Raw genomic sequence first — 6,635 nt, forward strand, 5'->3', positions numbered from 1 at the left:
ATTCTGCAAATAGGTCAAAAATCCTAATTGTTACTCTCTAGCAATTGTATCAGTTAGGATAGAAGAAAAATCCTATGGACTTAGGTTGGCCTAACAGCCGTTTGTAAATCCTTTAACAGGGTGGCATTCCAATTGAATGTTCTAAAGTCCTCTAACTAGGCTCACTTCTAATAGGGTGATTAAATCCTCTAACAAGGTCACATTTAACAGTGTGTTGTAAGCCTTTAACAGGGTAGGCCTTTCATAGGGCATCCCTTCAAAAGAGTGAGAATTGAGTAGCATGTTACTAGTGGTTTTTCCCAAATTGGGTTTCCACGTAAATCATTGTGTTATGTGTTGATCTTTTATGTGTTATGCTTGCATGTTGATTTATAGTAACTTGCTAATTAGAAAAGTTAAAGCTTGGATGAATGAATGGTTGAATGGGCTCACTACACTTAGTGAAAAAGTTTGAATAGAACATTTGGACCTTGAATAATTGATTCACCCCCTCCCCCCTCAGTTATTCTAAAGAATTTCTAAGAATTAGTATCAAAGTCATTTGCTAATTTAGTTTCAAGGTACTAGAAGCATGAAGATCAAGATGTCCACGAGAGAAGTTCCCAAGCTCAACAAAGACAACTTTACTGCATGATAGAGTTTGATGAAATTGCACCTTGGATCAGCAGGTGACTATGCACAAACCTCAATTGGAACAAAACATTTAAATCCAATAGGACCTCTTGCTACAGATGATTTGAGCAAAAGGAAGGAGTATAATCAAGCAATTTTGGAGATTGTCTCTGCATTCAACTATGCAGAATATGATGATACCAAAGATTGTGACATTGTATTCAAGACTTGGAAATCCCTATTAGATATCTATGGAGGAGATTAGAATGTCCAAAGAGAAAAGAGAGAAAGCCTCAGAGGGAAGTTTGATGACATGAAAATGGAGAAAGGTGAAAATGCTATTCAATATGATGCTAGAATAAAAGAAGTGGTAAGTGCAATAAGAAGTCTAGGTGGTCAATTGGAAGAAGAAACCGTCATTAACAAATACTTAAGAACTCTACTCCCTATCTATGCCATTAGAGTTTTAGTCATCCAAGAGCTAAGGTGTGTACAAGGAAATACACTAACCTTTGAAGGAATAGTGGGAAGACTTACTGTGTTTGAATTGTCCAACTTTGATAACTACAGACCTAAGAACCTTGAATCTACTTTCAATGCCAAGATGACAATAAAAGACACTGAGGAGGAGACATCAAGCAAGAAGAGAAGAAAAAGAAAACATGCATCCAGTGATAGTAGTACAGATGAGGAAGATGTGGAATAGTTAGAAGCACTATAGGCTAGGAGATTCCATAGAGGTAAAGGTAAATTCAAAGGTAAGCTCCCTATCATATGTTTCATTTGCAATGACTTAGGTCATATTACAGTAAGGTGTACATAGAAGAAGAACTACAAAGAAGGAAACAAGTACAGGAACAAGAGAGAAGATGATAGAAAGGACTACAAGAAAAAAGGCAAAAGGTGCTACATTTTTGAAGAAGAATTTGATGAGAATGATGATGAAGTAGTCTATGTGGCCATGAAGGATGATTCAGATAAAGATGAAGATGAAGCAACAACATTGGTTACCTATGTGAACAAGAATGACAAATGGATCATAGACAGTGGATGCTCACATCACATGACAGGAGATAAAAGTAAGTTCATTACCTTTATTCACTATGATGGAAATAGTGTTAGATTTGGTAATGATGCTCCATGTCAAATCACTAAGAAAATTTCATGTGATAATGCATACTATGTTGAAGGATTTTACTACAACTTGTTGAGTGTATTACAGTTCGGCAATGTAGGTTGCAAAGTAGAATTTGGAAACAAAACTACCAAGATCTATGACACTGATGGAAATCTGATAGGAAAAGGTGAACAAACTAGGAGTAATCTGTTTTACCTAGATATGGAGGATGCAACTTGTCTTGTTGTTAGACTTGATGATGTGTGGTTATGGCACAAAAGGTTGTGTCATGTTAACTTTGATAATCTGATTAGCATCAGCAAAAAGAAGAAGGTTAGAGGGTTGCCAAAATTGAAGAAACCTAAAAACACAATGTGCAAACAATGTCAACTAGGGAAGATGACTAAGTCTAGTTTCAAAAGTAAAACATACACTTCCAAAGAAGTACTAGAGCTAGTCTATATAGACTTATGTGGTCCAATAGAAGTGAAAAGCTACCTAGGAGATAGATATATAATGCTATTTGTAGATGACTATTCTAGGATGATGACTATTATGTTTTTAAAGAAAAAATCTGATGCATTTCAAATGTTTAAGTGGTATTTGGCTAGAGTTGAGAAGGAAATAGGAAAGAATTTGAAATGCTTAAGGTTAGACATAGGAGGTGAGTTTACATCAAAAGAGTTTGAGATATTTTGCAATGACAAAGGCATCAAAAGAAAAACATCAACACCAAGGACTCCACCATAGAATGGTATTGTTGAAAGAAGGAATAGGTTAGTGATTGACTGTGCAAGAACCTTGATGATGGAGAAAAATGTTGCACTAAAGTACTGGAGAGAAGCTGTAAGTACTGTTGTTTACACCCTGAAGAGAGTCCAAGTCAAGAAAGGTAAAAATGCAACACCTTTTGAATTATGGTATGGTCACTCACCTAATGTAAAATATTTCAAAGTCTTTGGTTGTAAATGTTATATTCTTAAAGATACTAGAAATGACAAGTTTGATGCAAAAAGTGATGAAGGCATATTTCTTGGATACTCCACTAGAAGCAAAGCATATAAGTGTTTGAATACTAACACTAACAAGATTGTGGAGAGTGCAAATGTAAATTTTGATGAGCATGCAAAAGTTTAGGTTGATGGAACTAAGAAATCAGAGGATTATAGATCTTTTGTATACTTCTATGAAGGAATGACTGTTGAAGACAATGCTACAAATCAAGTTGGGAATCAACAACAAATTTTAGTATCGGCCGAGTCACAACCAGTGAATGTCGAGTTGTAGAATGTAGAAAATGCACATTCTGACTCTGAAATCAGTGTACATGAAAAAGATGATGAAATACTAGATGGAGAAGAGAAAAATGTCTGTGAAGCTGAAGGATCAAACATCGAAAGAAGGATAGAACCAAGGTTAGCCAAATATGTAAGAAGACATCACCTTGCTGATCAAATCATTGGTGACAGGGATGCCAGACCAATGACAAGGAATAGGCTCAGGAATGAATCATGTCTGTTGAGCAAGGTTGAACCCAAAACAATGAAAGTTGCACTACAAGATGATGACTAGTATAAAGCTATGGAAGAGGAGATAGATTAGATTGAGAAGAACAAAACCTGGACCCTAGTTCCTAGACTAGCTAATAAGAATGCGATTGGTACCAAATGGGTGTTTAGAAACAAACTTGATGAGAATACTAAGATAACAAGAAACAAAGACAAATTAGTTTGCAAAGGCTATGGACAAGAAGAAGGACTAGATTATGGGGAAACATTTGCCCCTATTGCAAGAATGGAAAAAGTAATGACATTACTTGCATATGCTACATACAAAGGTTTCAAAGTGTACCAAATCGATGTCAAGTCTACTTTTCTAAATGGTATACTGGAAGAGGAAGTCTACATAGAACAACCAAAGGGATTTTTTGATAAGAAGAACAAGGACATGGTCTGCAAACTGCACAAGGCACTTTATGGATTGAAGCAAGCACCTAGAGCATGGTATGAGGGACTGCACAAATATCTTGTGAAAATAGGATTTGAAAGAATAGATGACAACAACAACTTGTATATCAAAGCTAAAAAAAGGTAAAGACATTTTGATATCATAAATCTTTGTTGATGATATAATATTTGGAGGAAAAGATGCTCTATGCAAAGATTTTGCTAATAAAATGAAACATGAATTTGAGATGTCAATGTTTGGAGAAATCAAATTCTTTGTTGGATTGCAAGTACATCAATTGAAGCATGGCATATTTGTGGCCCAATCCAAATATATCAAGGAGATACTCAAGACATTTGGATTAGAAGAGTCAAAATCAGTTAGCACACCAATGGCAATAGGACATACGTTATCCAAGAATGATGAGTCAGCTGAAGTGAATCAGACATTGTATAGATCAATGATTGGAAAGTTGCATTATGTTATACATAGTAGACCAGACATTTCATTAGCTATTGGAATAGTGACAAGATTTTCTGCAAACCCAAGAGAAAATAATTTAAAGGTAGTAAAGAGAATACTAAGGTACCTAAAAGGAACTGATGACTTTGGATTGTACTACAAGAGGACTGAAAAGTTTGAACTAAAAGCCTACACTGATGCAAATTGGGGAGGTAACATTGATGACAGAAAAAGCACTAGTGGAGGAGCACTTTTCTTGGGAAAAAGGTTGATTACATGGACCAACAAAAAGCAAAGTTGTTCCTCATAGTCCACTACTGAAGCTGAATATGTTGCAGCTACTATAAATTGCACAAATATTGTATGGATCAAACATTTGTTGCAAGGTATGAAGGAAGAAGTAAAGAGCCTGTGATACTTTATTGTGATAATACAGGTGCTATCAACATATTAAAGAACCCTGTAATGCATGCTAAAACTAAACACATTGCAATTAAGTATCACTATGCAAGAGAGTTGGTGGAAGACAAACAAGTGAAGATAGAATATGTTAGCTCAAAGGAATAGATTGTTGACATCTTCACAAAAGAACTACCTAAAGATAATTTTGAGTATCTTAGAGGTAAGTTAGGGGTGATACCTGTAGCCAAGGTTGCTTGAAGAAAAAGAAAAACTGCCCTACATGAAACGAGCTAATTGTTGAAGGTTTTACACATTGATGTAGAGGATGTTTACTTTAGGATTCATGCCTAAAGTAATCAAAGTGCAAAAGTTACAAATTAGTCACAAGCAAGGTGACAGAGGGAGAAATTGAATGAATCTGCAAATGCTACACTTGCATGGTAAGATGCTAATATGTCTTTGGCATTGTTGTCAAAGAGGGAGAAATAGTGAGAAACTGATCAACAACATTTGATAAAAATTATGAGCGAGAAATGTCAAGAAAATGTAGAAACTGATAAAATGAAGATAGAGGGAGAAGTAGATAGAAATGATCAACAGTAGAAAAGAAGAAGAAGCTGATCATAATAGAGTATAGCAGAGTATAGCAGAAGATAAGCAATGCATATAGAGGAAGAGAAGAAAAGAAAGGATACAATAGCTAAGAGTGAGAAGCAAAAATGAAGCAATTAGGATAGTAGAGGGAGATATAAAAACACAATTTTCTTTTTGGCATTTTAGTCTAATAGTTTATCAGTTTGGTTTGCCATCAATGCCAAAGAGGGAGATTGTTGGAAATCTGATTAAAAAGCTCATTGTTGAAGATCAAAGAGGGAGATTGTTGTTAAAAGAATGTTGAGATCATTTAAGTATGTTATGATGTTGTAATGAAGTGCAAGGATCAATTAAGACAATGGTTAAATGATGTATTGATAACATACTCAAAGATATAGAGGTTGGTCACACTTAGAAACATTGGAGGAAGAAGTTGTAACAAGGTTGACTGCAAAGCTTAAACTAAGTTTGTTAGTAGGTGCCGAGCAAGCTAGTTGAAGCCAAGTAAATTCTCAGTTGGAGCTGAGCAATAGGAAGATACAATGTGTGTCGAGTGATCTTCAGGTGCCAAGTGAAGTTTAGGTACTAAGCATCAGAAAATCTTAGATGGTGTCAAGTAAACTTCAGGTACCGAGCATCAGTAAAAATGTAGAAGGTGCCAAGTAACACAGTATGTGCTGAGCACCAATATTTCAATAGTGCCAAGTTGTTGCATTATTTTAAAGGATGAAGATTCACCAAATTTGAGCTGACATAGTTGTTACCTTGAATTTTGTGAACTAGATGAAGGATAAGGATGATGAGCTAGTGGCACAGAATTCTATGTAAACCATTTTTGAGTGAATTCAAAAGGATTATTCAAGAAGTTTCTAGAGGAAACAAAATATGGGTTAGATACAATGAATCCTACCTAATCCATATGAATTGAAATTAAAGAATGGAAGATTCGAGTAGGAAAATGAACTCCAAGACTTCTATTTAAGGAGTCACAGACCAAGAAGCAAATGTTGTTGATGTTGTTGCTGCTAAAGAGCCAAATTGCAAAGTGGTTAGAAGGGTGTTAAGAAGAAGGCATCTAGGAGAAGGAAGAGCATAGAGGCTCTGCTTCTACAAGTGGTCAAGAAGAGATGATTGCATTGGTACATTAAGCATGGAGACTCAAGGAGACAAAGCTTGAAAGGAGGGAAAGTTGTCAGAATTGCAGAGATTGAAGGCCAAGCAATGGTATGAGCAAAGAAGTGATATGAGATCTGCAAGTTAAGTTGTATTATGCAATCAAGTCAAAATCCCTAATTGTTACTCTTTAGCAATTGTATCAGTTGGATAGAAGAAAAATCCTATGGACTTAGGTTGTCCTAACAACCATTTGCAAATCCTTTAATAGGGTGGCATTCCAAGTGAATGTTCTAAAGTCCTCTAACCAGGCCTACTTCTAACAAGCTGATTAAATCCTCTAACAAGGTCACATTTAATAGCATGTTGTAAGCCTTTAATAGGGCAT

The sequence above is a fragment of the Cupressus sempervirens genome, chromosome 10 (genome assembly GCF_028749045.1).
Source record: "Cupressus sempervirens isolate cs-2001-9-10 chromosome 10, ASM2874904v1, whole genome shotgun sequence".
NCBI classification, from domain to species: Eukaryota; Viridiplantae; Streptophyta; class Pinopsida; order Cupressales; family Cupressaceae; genus Cupressus; species Cupressus sempervirens.